This window comes from Taudactylus pleione, unplaced genomic scaffold (genome assembly GCF_031769625.1).
Source record: "Taudactylus pleione unplaced genomic scaffold, aTauple2 ptg000206l, whole genome shotgun sequence".
Lineage (NCBI taxonomy): Eukaryota > Metazoa > Chordata > Amphibia > Anura > Myobatrachidae > Taudactylus > Taudactylus pleione.
In genome coordinates, this window is record NW_028284608.1 from 11,057,683 (window position 1) to 11,075,322 (window position 17,640).

The following is a 17,640-nucleotide window of genomic DNA, read 5'->3' on the forward strand; positions in this document are numbered from 1 at the left end:
ACACTGAATAATACCTGCAACAATATATGAAGACTATATGGTCATAGAAATTCACAGATATTAGTTGCATGCATTTGCAAATACATGGGAGGCTGCTGGGCCACGTCACGGCTTCTCTGTTACCAGCAGTCCCTAACACTAAGGGGTTCACGTCCGGGGCGCAGTGCACCCCAAAAAACGTCCAGCCCAGGACCCCCCCAGGGCATCACACGAAAATGGAAGAAGAGTGACAGTGCAGTGTAAAGTATAGCTGTGTGTGAGTAATCATTAAGTGTGGAATGAGAGGTTAAAATATATGTGAAAAAATACATGAATAATAAACAAACATAAAAGGTGATGTGAAAAGCAACTATGTGTATTAAGTGGTGATGCCCTGAGGCGGCCCAGCCAGACCAGTCCCAGGGGCCCTACGCCCAAACGCTCACCCCAAATGTAAAATATACCAATTATAAGGCCTCGTGATAAAGGCACATATATAATTTTGTCAAATGTAAGGCCTCATGATAAAGGCACATACATAAATGCATCCAAATTGAGAGCCAGCTTACCTGGGAGTCACCCCTGGGAACTCCAACTAGCACTACTAGAACCAGCATGCCCTACTAATGCTGGCTCCTTCATGCAACTCATAACAGACAAACAAAAATGGCAGCTGCTCAATCAATCTAGCAGTACTAATCAGGTGCATGAAAGGGAGGGGTCATACTAAGTAAAAGAAGGAGGGGGATTTAACCCCCTATTGTACCTCAGCACACTGAATAATACCTGCAACAATATATGAAGACTATATGGTCATAGAAATTCAGAGATATTAGTTGCATGCATTTGCAAATACATGGGAGGCTGCTGGGCCACGTCACGGCTTCTCTGTTACCAGCAGTCCCTAACACTAAGGGGTTCACGTCCGGGGCGCAGTGCACCCCAAAAAACGTCCAGCCCAGGACCCCCCCAGGGCATCACACGAAAATGGAAGAAGAGTGACAGTGCAGTGTAAAGTATAGCTGTGTGTCAGTAATCATTAAGTGTGGAATGAGAGGTTAAAATATATGTGAAAAAATACATGAATAATAAACAAACATAAAAGGTGATGTGAAAAGCAACTATGTGTATTAAGTGGTGATACCCTGAGGCGGCCCAGCCAGACCAGTCCCAGGGGCCCTACGCCCAAACGCTCACCCCAAATGTAAAATATACCAATTATAAGGCCTCATGATAAAGGCACATAAATAATTTTGTCAAATGTAAGGCCTCATGATAAAGGCACATACATAAATGCATCCAAATTGAGAGCCAGCTTACCTGGGAGTCACCCCTGGGAACTCCAACTAGCACTACTAGAACCAGCATGCCCTACTAATGCTGGCTCCTTCATGCAACTCATAACAGACAAACAAAAATGGCAGCTGCTCAATCAATCTAGCAGTACTAATCAGGTGCATGAAAGGGAGGGGTCATACTAAGTAAAAGAAGGAGGGGGATTTAACCCCCTATTGTACCTCAGCACACTGAATAATACCTGCAACAATATATGAAGACTATATGGTCATAGAAATTCACAGATATTAGTTGCATGCATTTGCAAATACATGGGAGGCTGCTGGGCCACGTCACGGCTTCTCTGTTACCAGCAGTCCCTAACACTAAGGGGTTCACGTCCGGGGCGCAGTGCACCCCAAAAAATGTCCAGCCCAGGACCCCCCCAGGGCATCACACGAAAATGGAAGAAGAGTGACAGTGCAGTGTAAAGTATAGCTGTGTGTGAGTAATCATTAAGTGTGGAATGAGAGGTTAAAATATATGTGAAAAAATACATTAATAATAAACAAACATAAAAGGTGATGTGAAAAGCAACTATGTGTATTAAGTGGTGATGCCCTGAGGCGGCCCAGCCAGACCAGTCCCAGGGGCCCTACGCCCAAACGCTCACCCCAAATGTAAAATATACCAATTATAAGGCCTCATGATAAAGGCACATATATAATTTTGTCAAATGTAAGGCCTCATGATAAAGGCACATACATAAATGCATCCAAATTGAGAGCCAGCTTACCTGGGAGTCACCCCTGGGAACTCCAACTAGCACTACTAGAACCAGCATGCCCTACTAATGCTGGCTCCTTCATGCAACTCATAACAGACAAACAAAAATGGCAGCTGCTCAATCAATCTAGCAGTACTAATCAGGTGCATGAAAGGGAGGGGTCATACTAAGTAAAAGAAGGAGGGGGATTTAACCCCCTATTGTACCTCAGCACACTGAATAATACCTGCAACAATATATGAAGACTATATGGTCATAGAAATTCACAGATATTAGTTGCATGCATTTGCAAATACATGGGAGGCTGCTGGGCCACGTCACGGCTTCTCTGTTACCAGCAGTCCCTAACACTAAGGTGTTCACGTCCGGGGCGCAGTGCACACCAAAAACGTCCAGCCCAGGACCCCCCCAGGGCATCACACGAAAATGGAAGAAGAGTGACAGTGCAGTGTAAAGTATAGCTGTGTGTCAGTAATCATTAAGTGTGGAATGAGAGGTTAAAATATATGTGAAAAAATACATGAATAATAAACAAACATAAAAGGTGATGTGAAAAGCAACTATGTGTATTAAGTGGTGATACCCTGAGGCGGCCCAGCCAGACCAGTCCCAGGGGCCCTACGCCCAAACGCTCACCCCAAATGTAAAATATACCAATTATAAGGCCTCATGATAAAGGCACATAAATAATTTTGTCAAATGTAAGGCCTCATGATAAAGGCACATACATAAATGCATCCAAATTGAGAGCCAGCTTACCTGGGAGTCACCCCTGGGAACTCCAACTAGCACTACTAGAACCAGCATGCCCTACTAATGCTGGCTCCTTCATGCAATTCATAACAGACAAACAAAAATGGCAGCTGCTCAATCAATCTAGCAGTACTAATCAGGTGCATGAAAGGGAGGGGTCATACTAAGTAAAAGAAGGAGGGGGATTTAACCCCCTATTGTACCTCAGCACACTGAATAATACCTGCAACAATATATGAAGACTATATGGTCATAGAAATTCAGAGATATTAGTTGCATGCATTTGCAAATACATGGGAGGCTGCTGGGCCACGTCACGGCTTCTCTGTCACCAGCAGTCCCTAACACTAAGGGGTTCACGTCCGGGGCGCAGTGCACCCCAAAAAACGTCCAGCCCAGGACCCCCCCAGGGCATCACACGAAAATGGAAGAAGAGTGACAGTGCAGTGTAAAGTATAGCTATGTGTGAGTAATCATTAAGTGTGGAATGACAAAATTATATATGTGCCTTTATCATGAGGCCTTATAATTGGTATATTTTACATTTGGGGTGAGCGTTTGGGCGTAGGGCCCCTGGGACTGGTCTGGCTGGGCCGCCTCAGGGCATCACCACTTAATACACATAGTTGCTTTTCACATCACCTTTTATGTTTGTTTATTATTCATGTATTTTTTCACATATATTTTAACCTCTCATTCCACACTTAATGATTACTCACACACAGCTATACTTTACACTGCACTGTCACTCTTCTTCCATTTTCGTGTGATGCCCTGGGGGGGTCCTGGGCTGGACGTTTTTTGGGGTGCACTGCGCCCCGGACGTGAATCCCTTAGTGTTAGGGACTGCTGGTAACAGAGAAGCCGTGACGTGGCCCGGCAGCCTCCCATGTATTTGCAAATGCATGCAACTAATATCTGTGAATTTCTATGACCATATAGTCTTCATATATTGTTGCAGGTATTATTCAGTGTGCTGAGGTACAATAGGGGGTTAAATCCCCCTCCTTCTTTTACTTAGTATGACCCCTCCCTTTCATGCACCTGATTAGTACTGCTAGATTGATTGAGCAGCTGCCATTTTTGTTTGTCTGTTATGAGTTGCATGAAGGAGCCAGCATTAGTAGGGCATGCTGGTTCTAGTAGTGCTAGTTGGAGTTCCCAGGGGTGACTCCCAGGTAAGCTGGCTCTCAATTTGGATGCATTTATGTATGTGCCTTTATCATGAGGCCTTACATTTGACAAAATTATATATGTGCCTTTATCATGAGGCCTTATAATTGGTATATTTTACATTTGGGGTGAGCGTTTGGGCGAAGGGCCCCTGGGACTGGTCTGGCTGGGCCGCCTCAGGGCATCACCACTTAATACACATAGTTGCTTTTCACATCACCTTTTATGTTTGTTTATTATTCATGTATTTTTTCACATATATTTTAACCTCTCATTCCACACTTAATGATTACTCACACACAGCTTTACTTTACACTGCACTGTCACTCTTCTTCCATTTTCGTGTGATGCCCTGGGGGGGTCCTGGGCTGGACGTTTTTTGGGGTGCACTGCGCCCCGGACGTGAACCCCTTAGTGTTAGGGACTGCTGGTAACAGAGAAGCCGTGACGTGGCCCAGCAGCCTCCCATGTATTTGCAAATGCATGCAACTAATATCTGTGAATTTCTATGACCATATAGTCTTCATATATTGTTGCAGGTATTATTCAGTGTGCTGAGGTACAATAGGGGGTTAAATCCCCCTCCTTCTTTTACTTAGTATGACCCCTCCCTTTCATGCACCTGATTAGTACTGCTAGATTGATTGAGCAGCTGCCATTTCTGTTGGATATCACAGCTATCTCCTGGTTACAATTGTGCCTCGATAATTTCCACCAACCAAGCAACCAGCTCCTAATTGTCATGTCACAGACTGTGTATGAAAAATGACATTTAGGAGCTGGTTGGCTAGTACTTCATTGCCGTTCACTTTATCTGCATCCAAGGCTTAGTAAATAGACCCCTTATTAGTACATAAATAATGTGAAATTTAGACATAATGGAATGTCTACAAACCGTCTCTGGTGGTCTTGCGGTCACTTACTGTACCTTGTCCCAACGGCAGCGCAACTTCAGCTGTGGCTTCCAGGTCATGGTGGTCACCTGTACAGCTGTTACAGTGAAGACATCTGACAAGCCGTATTTTGGTGAGTATTCTACCTATATCCCTAGCCCTTACCCTTCTTTTGTGTAAGGGCTAGGGATATGGTGTCTAACCTCCCCCCGAATCCCTGCAGCCTAAACCTAAACCTCCTGTCCTGCGGCTTATCCCAATGTCCACATTCTGAGAATGTTGGGATTTGACATGTCGACATTGTGAAAATGTTGCTATTCTGAGGGTGTCGACATGTTGCTTGTCGACATTTCAACAATTTTGACATTGTAGTGTTGACATTATAATTGTCAACATTGTAAATGTCGACCTTATGACTGCATCCGAGCAGGTGATGTCCCTGATATCATACGTCAGAAGTAGGCTGCTTCTCCAGGTAATTCATCACAGCATCCTGGGGTATGGGCCCAAATGTAATAGGGTGAGAGTTTACAAAATGTGAGAGTTTAGCAGTAATCTCTCACATTGGTCAAGTTTTATTTTCAAAATGGGAAAACATCTGGATGAGAGTTTAAATCGTGAGAGTTTTTTGAGCCTAAAAACATGCGAGTTTGCCTGTTCTCGGACTCTTATTACATTGGCCGAGTCTGCTAAACTTTCATGTAACCCTGGTTAAGGGTTAAAAGAAATACAGCATTAATAAACATACATATTTTGAGGTAATATGTGTACATGGGTTGACAAATGTTATAGATGACATACAGTATTTACAGTTGTATATTAAGGTAAAACATGCTTAATTAATTCTTTAAGAAATAGCTTTTAGTAAAAGATATGTATGTACAATTTATGAGAAAAAAAGCATATATGTTTCATGTATTTATATGACAGTTTGGCCGGGCTGTACTAAAGGAAAAATGCGGTAAAACCCCCGTTTTCGGGGTTTTTACCACATTTCCATATGTACTAAGGCCCGGCCGCACTTTTATCGGTGCAGAGGGTAACACCAGAAAAACCTGGCGTTACCTTATAGAAAACTATGGGCTTCTTCCCGCACCCTGCTCCTGACGGTTTGCCGCCGCCTCGTCGCCCCGCCGTTGCCCAGCGCTGGCCCCCACTCACCTGCTGTGTCCCGCGCTCCTCCTGGGTCCTCTGCCTCCTCCTAATCTTCTTCCGGGTGTAGGGAGGAGGAGGAGGAGCCCGGGGCTTACTGCACATGTAACCAGCAGGAAGTTCCCGGGGCTGCGTGCAGTTAGCCCCTATGTTACCGATGATTTTGCATACTTGCACATTAGTATGGATGTGAGAAGAGGCGGCATTATGTAGTGCTGGGCGTCTGAATCTTGTGCTGCAACGGCAGTGTGAATGCATTCATTAGCATATTTTTGCAGTGGCTGGTTGCATGCAAACGCAGCATTGCGATCCAACCTGAATCAGGCCCTCAGTGCAGAAATATGATCAGGTCGGAACAGCAGTGTAGGGGGCGGAGCTGCCACTGACTCAGGCTCCCACTGACAGAGAGGCTAGAGAGGTGGGTGTCTCGACCCACCAATCGTTGAGTGACTTGTCAAAGCCAGATGATTGGCTGAGACCAAATCTTAAATTAATATCTGGTGACGCCATTTTGTGTTGCCCCTGATGATGCCATTTTGGGTTGCGATTATTAGCGTCGTGCGTCTGCGTTGCTACCGCATATTGTTGAAAGTCCTACCATAACCTTTACGCACATCAAATAATACATATAAAATATACAAGACGCACAGCGCATACTAGCGACTTTACGCAATATTCTCACACTTACACATACAATAACTTATGAAAAGGTTCCCAAGCATTAAGCTTAATATTAGAGGTTTTATTAGCGAATACTTATTTTGTGAAATGTAATGTATATGATCTTTAAGGTACATAAGCTAGTAGACATATCATGTTTGGTACCATTCTAAATCACTGTTTATTTGCAGATATCCGGTTCTATCCGCAAGGAAATTGCATTTGCAAGATATGAACTATGTGAAATTAGTGGTTAGAATGTAAAGTTGTATGTAGTGTCTTTTATTAGCTTAAACCAGTTCTTCGGCGGGAAAACCACACAAAGCAACATCTGAGGAACTGGAACATAACCCCAGATTTCCGGTTCTATCCGCAAGGAAATCGCATCATGCGTTTGCAAGATATGAACTATATGAAATTAGTGGTTAGAATGTAAAGCTGTATGTAGTGTCTTTTATTAGTTTAAACCAGTTCTTCAGCGACAACAACATCTGAGAAACTGGGACATACCCCCATTGATGCTATATGAACTGTCCAATTACCTGCATCATACCAGAATGTTCAGGAGCAAGACCCAATGGAAACCTGTTAACTAGTTTCTTTGTTCTGTAAGGTATATAGCCTGCTTACTGGTTCTAGTATACAGCCATTCTTCTTGGATGACCACAGGCTTCTGGAGAGACAACTGTTTGCGCGTATGTATCGGCTTGTACCTTTTGTATTTAATTGTCTTTTGCGCTGATTGGGCTAGATCAAAGCGTGTAACTTTTCTTTTATTGCAATAAGAACTTTTGTGCTTTGGAACCACAATATAAGTCTGGAAAGAAATTATTTCTTACGCAACATGTATCGCTGAACAGCGACATTTAGGGTATATAAATTAAGGGGTATCGATAGATGGGGGCTCGCAAATGATATCACGCCACCGGAATTCGCACGAGCGCGAACGGATCTCGATTCCGCACAAAGGGTGGGAGGCGCCATATGCAGGTAAGAACGCTCTGTGTTCAAAACCCTGCTACCATTCAGTGTTGTGGAATTGATGTCCTTTATTGTGGGATTTTAAGGGGCGCTGATTAGGAACCTAGGGACGAGAGAAAGGTTTGTTTCTTTTATTGTCTGTTCAAGCTTTGTGTGTTAGTCGCATTATTGTGTATGCGACTAGTCGCACAATAGCGTAATTTTAATTTTCGCGCTTTTGTGTATTAGTCGCATTATTGTGTATGTGACTAGTTGCACAATAGCGTACATGTGTATCCGGTAATACTGTCGTGGGTTTAAACAGTCATTTTGATAAATAGTCTTGTTATATGCACAGCGTGGTTAACTGGTTAACCCCTTTAAATTGCAACTGCCAAATTTAAGTAAAAGTTTTTCCAAACAACAAAAGGTATATGAAAGTGAATGTATGCGTATGATGTAAATAGGTCACTGTCTGTTAGGCCTAGGGAAACTCGGTAGGTGCCCGACAGGGCAAGAAAACTACTGGGCCAGTGTACAGAGCAGGTACATTGTGGTATTCGGTAGCTAACCGTAAGTTTCCAGTGCATCGGGAATAAGGAGGTTAGCTGTTGATCGGCCCCTCAGAGTGACCGTAAAACCCATTGATCAGTTAGGTTCTCTGGGCATTGCGATTAGACCGCACAGTTGGGTAGACCGTGATTGTGACGGGGGCATGTGGAGACAAATCACTGGAAAGGGTAAGTGTTATTGGAACAATTACATGCTACCAGGGGAAAGTAACTCAAAAAGGGAAGGAGCGCGTACACGTAGCTCATTGAAATCGTGTACAAGCGTGCGGTGAAGCTTGGTTGAATTTGCCGCAAGCAGGGTAGATTGCAATAGGCAGGTATTTTGCTCCTTGTTGTGCAAGCTGACCGAAATGGCTAGCGGGTCAGCAGGCATAACGGGAAGGAGTGCGTACATGTAGCTTGTGAAATCGTGTACCGGTCGACATTTTCTTAGCGAGGTTTCGGCGTTTTCCTAGATGGGTGCTAGACAATTGCTAGCCATGGTCGACGATAGGCTACTCATGGAAGGACCGACAGGGTCGGCAAGGCATATAATGTATACTAAGTATGGTGCGTATGCAACTGCGTACTGTGATGTATGGGTTAAGATGACCGAGGTATGTGTGAAGCCTTTCCCTAAAATCGGCAGTCTTGATTTGGAGGAGCTAAATAATTTAAAAAGATAGGATATGTGTAGCCAAATCCCTGAAGACACGTGTAAAGTATAATGACTGTTTAAAATTGTGGCAGCATGAGGGAAACATGTGGCTGAGTGGCGCGAACCCGACGCAAGACAGCGTTGCCCTCGCTACGCAAGGGAGCACGTACGCGTCACAGAACAGTGTCGTGTGAGTGCCTCATGGGAGCGTGCACATACCGCAAGGTATCGCTTCCAATAGCAAAGGGAATAGCGCATGCGCACCACCACCACCCTATGCAGTTGGCGGTACAGCCGATACTAACATTTATAAAACTGTAACAAGTAATTTGTACCCTGTCCTGAGTAATCATAAGGAAAATGTGTATGTAGATGATTAACCTGTTGTAGTGTCAGCCGTTTCACATGCAATTAATCTGTTAGAGACAGCACTGATACAGGAAAGGGAAGTGACCTCACCAAGTGTAGCAGCAGAAGTGATCCCACCTGCCGTCAAGGCCGTGGAGATCGGTAAGAACAGTGCAGTACGTAGCAGTAGCAGATTGAACCCCCCAAGTACCAAGGCCAAAGTTCCCATATTTAACTCTAACAATAGCAAAGTGGTAGGCGTCCATCCTGTCCCGACAATAACTGTTCCCAATGGGAATCCGAACGGAGATGGTGTAGTTCCCACAAGGGAAGTAACTATGCATTGTCCATGGACGAGGGCAGAGTTACATTCCATAATGTCAGATTTCCCCGATCCTAGAAAAGAATTAGCTAAAGGTGCGTACACACAATAGGCGATCAGGAAAGACAGTACGATTACGACATCATAATTGTACCGTCGTTCCTGATCCCCTGTAGTGTCTGCACTGAATGATCAGTCGTTCAGTGCAGGCACTGTCCATCACTCCTGAACATGCCAATTTGTCGTTATCGGCAGATTGTGCTGCATGTTCAGGCGATGGACAATGTCGGAAACTACCAGCGGGAGTGCGCATCGCTGGTCGTTTCTGACATAAAGGTGCACGATTTGTGCATGATTACTGAGCGATTGCACGATTACGATGTCGTAATCTTGCAGTCGCACAGTAATATCGCCCAGTGTGTGCGCACCTTTTGTGTCAACAGTTGTTAAGGATTTGGGTAATGCCCACGAGCCAACGAATAAAGATTGGCGAGTGGTATTACAGGCATGTCTCCCCTCCAATACCGACGTGAAAAAGTTTATCACGGCGTGTGTATTGGATGGAGACGACCCTTTAACTGGCAAGGATAATCAAGAAAACATTACACGCATAGTCACACAATTGGCCGTATATTTTCCAGTTGTAGTGAACTGAAGTAAAATCTTCACTATCAGACAAAATGATAGTGAGTCTGCAGCAGATTACTTCACCCGAGCTCTGGAGACAATCACTCAGTATACTGGTATAGAGAACATAAAAGATAACACACACCACAGGGAAGTAGCAGTCGTGGTACTTGTGGATGGTCTCAGGGTTCAAACCTCTCAGCCTAACTGGAGAGGAATTACGGTAGATGCTCTTAGGGAGTCAGCTATAGAACACGATAAAAACATCCTCAGGAAGAGAGAACACAAAATGAGAAGCTAATGGCAGTGAGCATTCAAGCTTTAGAGGGAATGTGCACTCAGCCACAACACCCATACCACATTCAGCAACAAAACACATATCAACATATCTTGCCACAAAACCCATACCATACACAGCCGCAAATTCTTCACGCACCCCAAACCACGCAGCCACAAAACACATTTCAATCACGGAGGTGTTTTAATTGTAACCAATTAGGTCATGTAAGTAGGTTCTGTAAAGTAAAGAAGAGGGGACAACCCCATAATTAAGGAAACTTCCAGCAATCACCTGCTCACATAGTGGCAGTGAATGCTCTGTTAGAGAATGATAGTCAGCTCTAGGGGTTAGGTCATACCTGTAGTCTATAGCCAGTCAGGTTAACTGAGAGTACTAGGGAAGAACCTACAATGACAGCTAATATAGCTTGTAGTAAACATACTTTTCTTGTAGACACAGGGGCGACCAGATCCGTGTTAAATTCTCCAACTAATTTACAGGTGACCAACAAGACAGTACCAGCAATGGGAGTAATGGGTAAAGTGCAGCATTATCCTTTAACCAAATCTGCAGAGGTCACTATTGGGCCACTGCATACCAGGCATTCATTTCTCCTGGCAGTGGCGGCTCCTACTAACCTGCTGGGAAGGGATTTGTTATGTAAAATGGGATGTGTCATTTACTGTACCCCAGATGGTATATTCCTAGATATCCCAGAGAAAGTTGAGCACAAAGTAAGGGATATATTGGACACTCCAAAGGTTAATGCTTCACTTTACCATTTTAGAGCAAAGTCCATCTCAGGTAAGAGAGATGTTATCTCAAATACCGGGTTCCATTTGGACTAAAGATGGATAGGACACTGGATTAATGGCAAACGTAGCTCCTGTAATGGTTAGCTTAAAAGGTGGAATACAGGCTCCTAAAATCCCTCAGTACCCTTTAAAGCCAGAGGTGGAGCTAGGGGTGTATCCTATAATTGAGAGATTGCTTCAACAGGGGATTTTAGTCCATACAGCAAGTGTAGCCAACAATCCCATCTTTCCAGTGAAGAAGGCCGGGGGGAGGGGTTATAGGTTAGTATAGGACCTTAGGGGTGTAAATAGTCAAGAGCCAATTCCCTGTAGTACCCATTCTAGCTGTCATCCTCATGCAGATTCCACCATCTGCAACCCATTTTACTGTCATTGACCTATGTTCTGCTTTCTTCTCTGTCCCTCTTCACCCTGATTGTCAGTATCTCTTTGCATTCACCTATAGGGGGGGTACAATATACATGGACACGATTTCCCCAGAGTTTCATAGATAGCCCCAGTATTTTCTCTCAAGCCTTACACGACTGTTTGCAATCTTTTCAACCAGGCAATGGATCTGTTCTAATCCAATATGTCGACGATTTATTGTTGTGCTTTGATTCATTTATGTCATGTTTAAATATTAAACTACTGTTGCTTCATCTCTCACAGACAGGACACAAGGTTGCTAAGGACAAATTACAGCCATGCCAGACTAAGGTTAAATACTTTGGACAGTAACCCAGGGCCTACGACATTTGACAACCGACAGAATACGGGCTATACAGACCATGACACTGCTGCAGAACCAACAGCAAATCTGTACCTTCTTGGGCATGTGTGGATACTGCACGACGTGGATCCCAGGTTTTTCTATTTTGGCCTTACCTTTTGCAGGAATTGGTGTCATCCTCAAACCCGACAGTGTCACACACACTGAGGAAACAGAGCAGGCTTTCCTTAACCTAAAGGACAGTCTGACAAGAGCACCTGCATTGGGAATACCTGATTATGAAAAACCTTATGATTTATATTGTACGGAGGCTGATGGCTGCGTGGCAGAAATCCTCACACAAAAAACATGGTGATGCTAGTAGACCTGTAGCATACTACAGTGCACAATTGGACACTGTGGCAAGATCACTCCCAATGTGTTTAAGAAGTGTAGCAGCAACTACTCTATTGGTCAGTAAGAGTGAGGATGTAGTATTAGGCCATGATATGATTGTTTATACACCCCATGCTGTATCTGCTTTGCTGAATTCTGCCCAAACCAGACATATTTCCTCAGCTAGGTTCATGAAATGGGAACTAGCTCTAATGGCACCTGCAAATATCACCATTAAATGGTGCAGTACGTTAAACCCAGCAACGTATTTACCGTATGTGCCTCAGGATGCACAAAGGGTAGAGAGAGGTGAGTCGCTGGTGGAAGGTGAGTTTTGCAGGTATACTGATGCACATGATTGTGTGGAATATTTGAATCAGACCTTTACTGCAAGACCTGACATACGTGATACACCATTAGAAAATGTAGATGTGACATTTTACATGGATGGGAGTTGTCATAGACAAACTGACACAGGAGAATTATGCATAGGTTATGCCGTTATATATGATTATGATGTTGTATAAGCCACTTGGTCCACCTCATTCAGCACAGGTGGCTGAACTGGTGGCATTAAGGAGAGCGTGTGAACTGGCAGAAGGTAAGTCAGCTAACATCTACACTGACTCCAGGTACGCCTTCGGGGTAGTCCACGATTTTGGTGCTCTTTGGCATCTTCAAAATTTTATGACAGCAGCAGGCACACCAGTTGCACACTCACACCACATAAAAGGACTCTTGACAGCAATCCAACTACCAAAGGCAGTAGCTGTCATCAAATGTAAAGCCCATACATGTGAAGAAGACCCGGTGTCACTGGGCAATAACAGAGCAGATGAAACTGCCAAATGGGCAGCAGAGTTAAGAGTTAACATACCAGTTAATCAAATGATGGTTTTTCAGGTAATTGATATGCAGAAATTAATTGATGCAAAATTTGTGCTCCATTCAGGAAAAGGCAGTCTGGAGATCAAATGGATGTGGGCAAGAGTCCTCTGGACTCTGGAGAGATGGACAAGGTAAGCCGGTGGCTCCCAAGGCATACTACCCAAGCCTGGCTGAGGCAGCGCATGGTCTGACTCACCTAGGTAAACAAGGTATGTGCAAGTTGGTCAGAGCAAATTGGTGTGCACCAGGCTTTTCTTCTCAAGCTGAGAAAAGGGCAATGTCCTGCCTGACCTGCTTGAGGAAGAATGTCAGGAAGACAATACCGACTGAGCCATCCCACATCCCTCCGACAGATGGACCTTTTCAGGTAATACAAACTGATTTCATCCAATTACCACCCTGCAGGAATCTCAAGTATGTATTAGTTTGTAAAGATGTGTTTTCTAATTGGGTTGAGGCATATCCAGCTGCCACTAATACTGCTGTGTTTACTGCTAAAAAGATTGTTCAGGAGTTTGTATGCAGGTACGGTATCCCTAGAATCATAGAAAGTGATAGGGGTACTCATTTCACTAGTGACGTCTTCCAGAACATGTGTAAGTTAAGGGGTATTAATAGTAGACTTCACATCCCCTATCGACCGCAAGCCAGTGCCAAGGTGGAGAGGGTAAATGGTACTATTAAGAACAAACTGAGTAAGATCATGGCTGAAACTGGATCAGGTTGGCCAGAAGCCTTACCGCTAGTCCTTCATAGCATCAGGACAACTCCTTGAACCCCTCTTAATTTGTCCCCTTTTGAGATACTGTTTGGGAGACAACCTCATCTGATTGTAAGTCCACAGGAAGATTTGAAGAGTAACAATGAGGTTACTGTGAAGTATCTTATAACAATGAGTAAACAGTTGAAACAGCAGCAGCAGAAATTTAAATTGTTGTCACCTGATATGCTAGAAACAAACTGTCATGATTCTGAACCTGGAGAATTTGTTATGATCAGAAATTTTTTACGTTCATGTTGTCTGACAGATCGGTGGGAAGGTCTGTATCAAGTGTTGCTGACAAGTACGATATCCTTGAAAGTAGCAGAGAGAGACACCTGGGTCCATTCCACTCACTGCAGGAAGGTCAATCAACCCGTGGAGATACAAGGCGGAGTCAAGGCAGATAACACAGACCTGTCAATTGTGAGCTTGTTCCAGGAGAGTTAAAGACTCCAGTGAGATACCTGAGCTAGGGAAATTTGCAGCCCACTATTCCAGGAGTGGTGGGCTGGGGTTGCATTCCTATTTTCTTCCAGAGTTCTCATCATCCTTTTTTGGTTCGGGATGTCTAGTTTCTGTAACGGTGGACAGATGATGGAGGGAGAGGTCGATGGTGATACTGATGGAGTGGAGTCGGGAGAAGGAGCAATACATTCACCAGGGTGGTATCTGACCAAACTCAGGGCCTGATTCAGAGCGGGATGCTCTAAGAGCGCTCGCTCTGAATCAGGGCCCTCCTACCTATTTTTGGAGCGTCCTCCTGGCTGCTCGCATAGCTGTGGGTGACCACCCACAGCTTATGCGAGCGGCCAAAAAGATGGTCACGATGGTCAAGACCATCGCAACCATCGGGCTTGCGACGAGACCCTGTGGTAGGGTCTCGCTGCCGCAAGCCCAGGAGTGCTTTTGGCTCTATCAGAGCCAAAAGCACTCCCACTGACATCACTAGTGATATCAGTGGGGCCGGCCCCAGACGGAAGGCGTTCCCATGGGAACGCCTCCGTCTGGGCAGCAGCACCCCCGGCACGCCCACCAAAGGGGGCGTGCTGTCACTCACCATCGACAGCACGCCCCCTTTGGTGCGAGACCCATAACGACGGCTTGGCCATCGCTATGTGGGTCTCGCACATGCACACGACGGAGCTCCCTCTGTCATGCGCATGCGCACTAGGGCACCATCGACCCGCTTGTGAGCGCTCAGCGCTCGCGAGCGGGTCTGAATCAGGCCCTCAGTACAGTAATTGCTAAGAGATCTGTTATCCCAGAAACTCGGAGTCAGTGTGAAGGTCTATTGTCTGATGAATACTGTATGTGTGCAAACTGTGGATCCCTAATTGATGAGAAGTGCATCCAGCGATGCCAGTCCAAGAGTAACCTGTATTTGGGCGAGCATCCTTTAGAGGATTACCATTCCTTAGTGGGTAAGGTCTTAAACCAGACTGAGTGTTGGGTTTGCACTCATGTGCCTCAGGGACAACATAATGTAGGTTTAGTACCACTCCCGTTAAATGTCTCTGAGGTTCTTGGATTGCCAAAAGGGAAAACGCTGGATGGGAAATTCGTTAAGTCCAAACCTCCAAATTTTAAGCTCCACCAGTACCAGGTGGATGGATCCCAGTTATGTTTAAACATCACCGATTCCAATAAACCAGGAAATTGGGAGGTGTCCGGGAACAATCAGACAATGACCTTTTCACACAGAGCTGATAGTGCACCAGTAGATGGTGGACTTATAGGTAACATTACCAGTGGTAGATACTTCCAGTCTATGTATACACTTAGTTCTACCAAGGTAATGGTTGGCAGAGTACCAGAAGGGTACTGTGCAGTTATTGTACAACCTAAAACATGTATCAGTCAAATGGGAAAATCTGGGGTAGGATTATTTGTCAGAGAATTGTGCCTGATGATAATGATACATTCTATTCCTTATGTACTCCCAGACGATGTGTATTTTATATGTGGAAGGAAAGCGTATAAGTGGCTCTCTCTCCGAGTTCTGAAGGTTTATGTTATCTGGGAAGGGTACTCCCAGAGGTTATGACCCTTACACATGGTGAAATGCTTGGTATTCATAAAAACATACCATCACTATATCTTCATACACAGTATGAACATATGAACAAAGAGACAAATGAAACATGATAGCTGGTGATGTACATACAGCCACACAGTTGATTAGCGAAACAACTGGCTTCCAAATTTTGGTAGCATTAGATCCCACCAGGATCGCTCGGGGTACTTTAAATTTTACATACATCCAAGACCTTGCTAAATTAATAGATAATATCACCGAGATGTATGAGGACACGTTCAGGTACATTGGTAAGGAGCTACAGGCCTATAAGAAAGAACTTGTGCAACATAGACTAGTGTTAAATTATTTAACAGCTGTTACTGGTGGATACTGTGTGACTCTGGCCACCCAAATTGGTGTCAAGTGTTGCACTTACATCACAAATAATACTAGTGATCCCAAAGAGGTGAAAGACCGGAAGATGAATGAGATTCTGCAGCTGAAATGGGAATTTCGAAAGAACCATAATGCCTCATTGACTGAGGTAGAGGAAAAGGTAGAAGAGTGGTTCTCATGGTTGAACCCTGTAAAATGGTTCTCTGGTCTAGGAGAGTGGGTCCAGGAAATGGTTGCTAGTGTAGGTAAGCTTCTGATCATCATATTGGTTGTCATCTTAGTAATTGGCTTATGTGTCAGATGTGTTCCTACTGTGATGAAGTGTGGAAAATGTACTGCTAAAGCTAACAGGGAGAATAAAATCATGATGTGGTAAGCAATGATAGTATGGATACCAAGGTCAAGGAAGAACTGCATTACAACCCTGAATTAGAGTGTACCATCAGATGATGGAATATGGAACTGTGTGGTCATGCATGAATCTATTGTTAAAGTTATTTTCAAACATCCTAGATAATGTAGTCTCGAGTCCCCAAACTTCCTTTATAGGTTCGATGAGATCCCACATCCCACCAATGATCCCTATAGATCCGAAGATGGCATATAAGGGTTGTTCTACCCTCTTGAAACGCATTATTAACGGTTCAGTGACCTACTTGTGTTGCACCGTTTATAACCTTGAATAATACATTATTATTCATGACTACAAAAGGTTAAGATCAGAGTGTGATAGTGTTTTGGTTGCTATCAAAGGGTGGACTGTCGAAGCCGGATGATTGGCTGAGACCAAATCTTAAATTAATATCTGACGACACCATCTTGTGTTGCGATTATTAGCGTTGTGCATCTGCTTTGCTACTGCATATTGTTGAAAGTCCTACCATAACCTATACGCACATTAAATAATACATATAAAATATACAAGACGCACAGGGCACAGTTGCGCTGTTTATCAAAGCACAAAACACATAGACGCACCACGCATACTAGCGACTTTACGCAATATTCTCACACTTACACATACAATAACTTATGAAAAGGTTCCCAAGCATTAAGCTTAATATTAGAGGTTTTATTAGCGAATACTTATGTTGTGAAATGTAATGTATATGATCTTTAAGGTACATAAGCTAGCAGACATATCATGTTTGGTACCATTCTAAATCACTGTTTATTTGCAGATTTCCGGTTCTATCCGCAAGGAAATTGCGTTCGCAAGATATGAACTATGTGAAATTAGTGGTTAGAATGTAAAG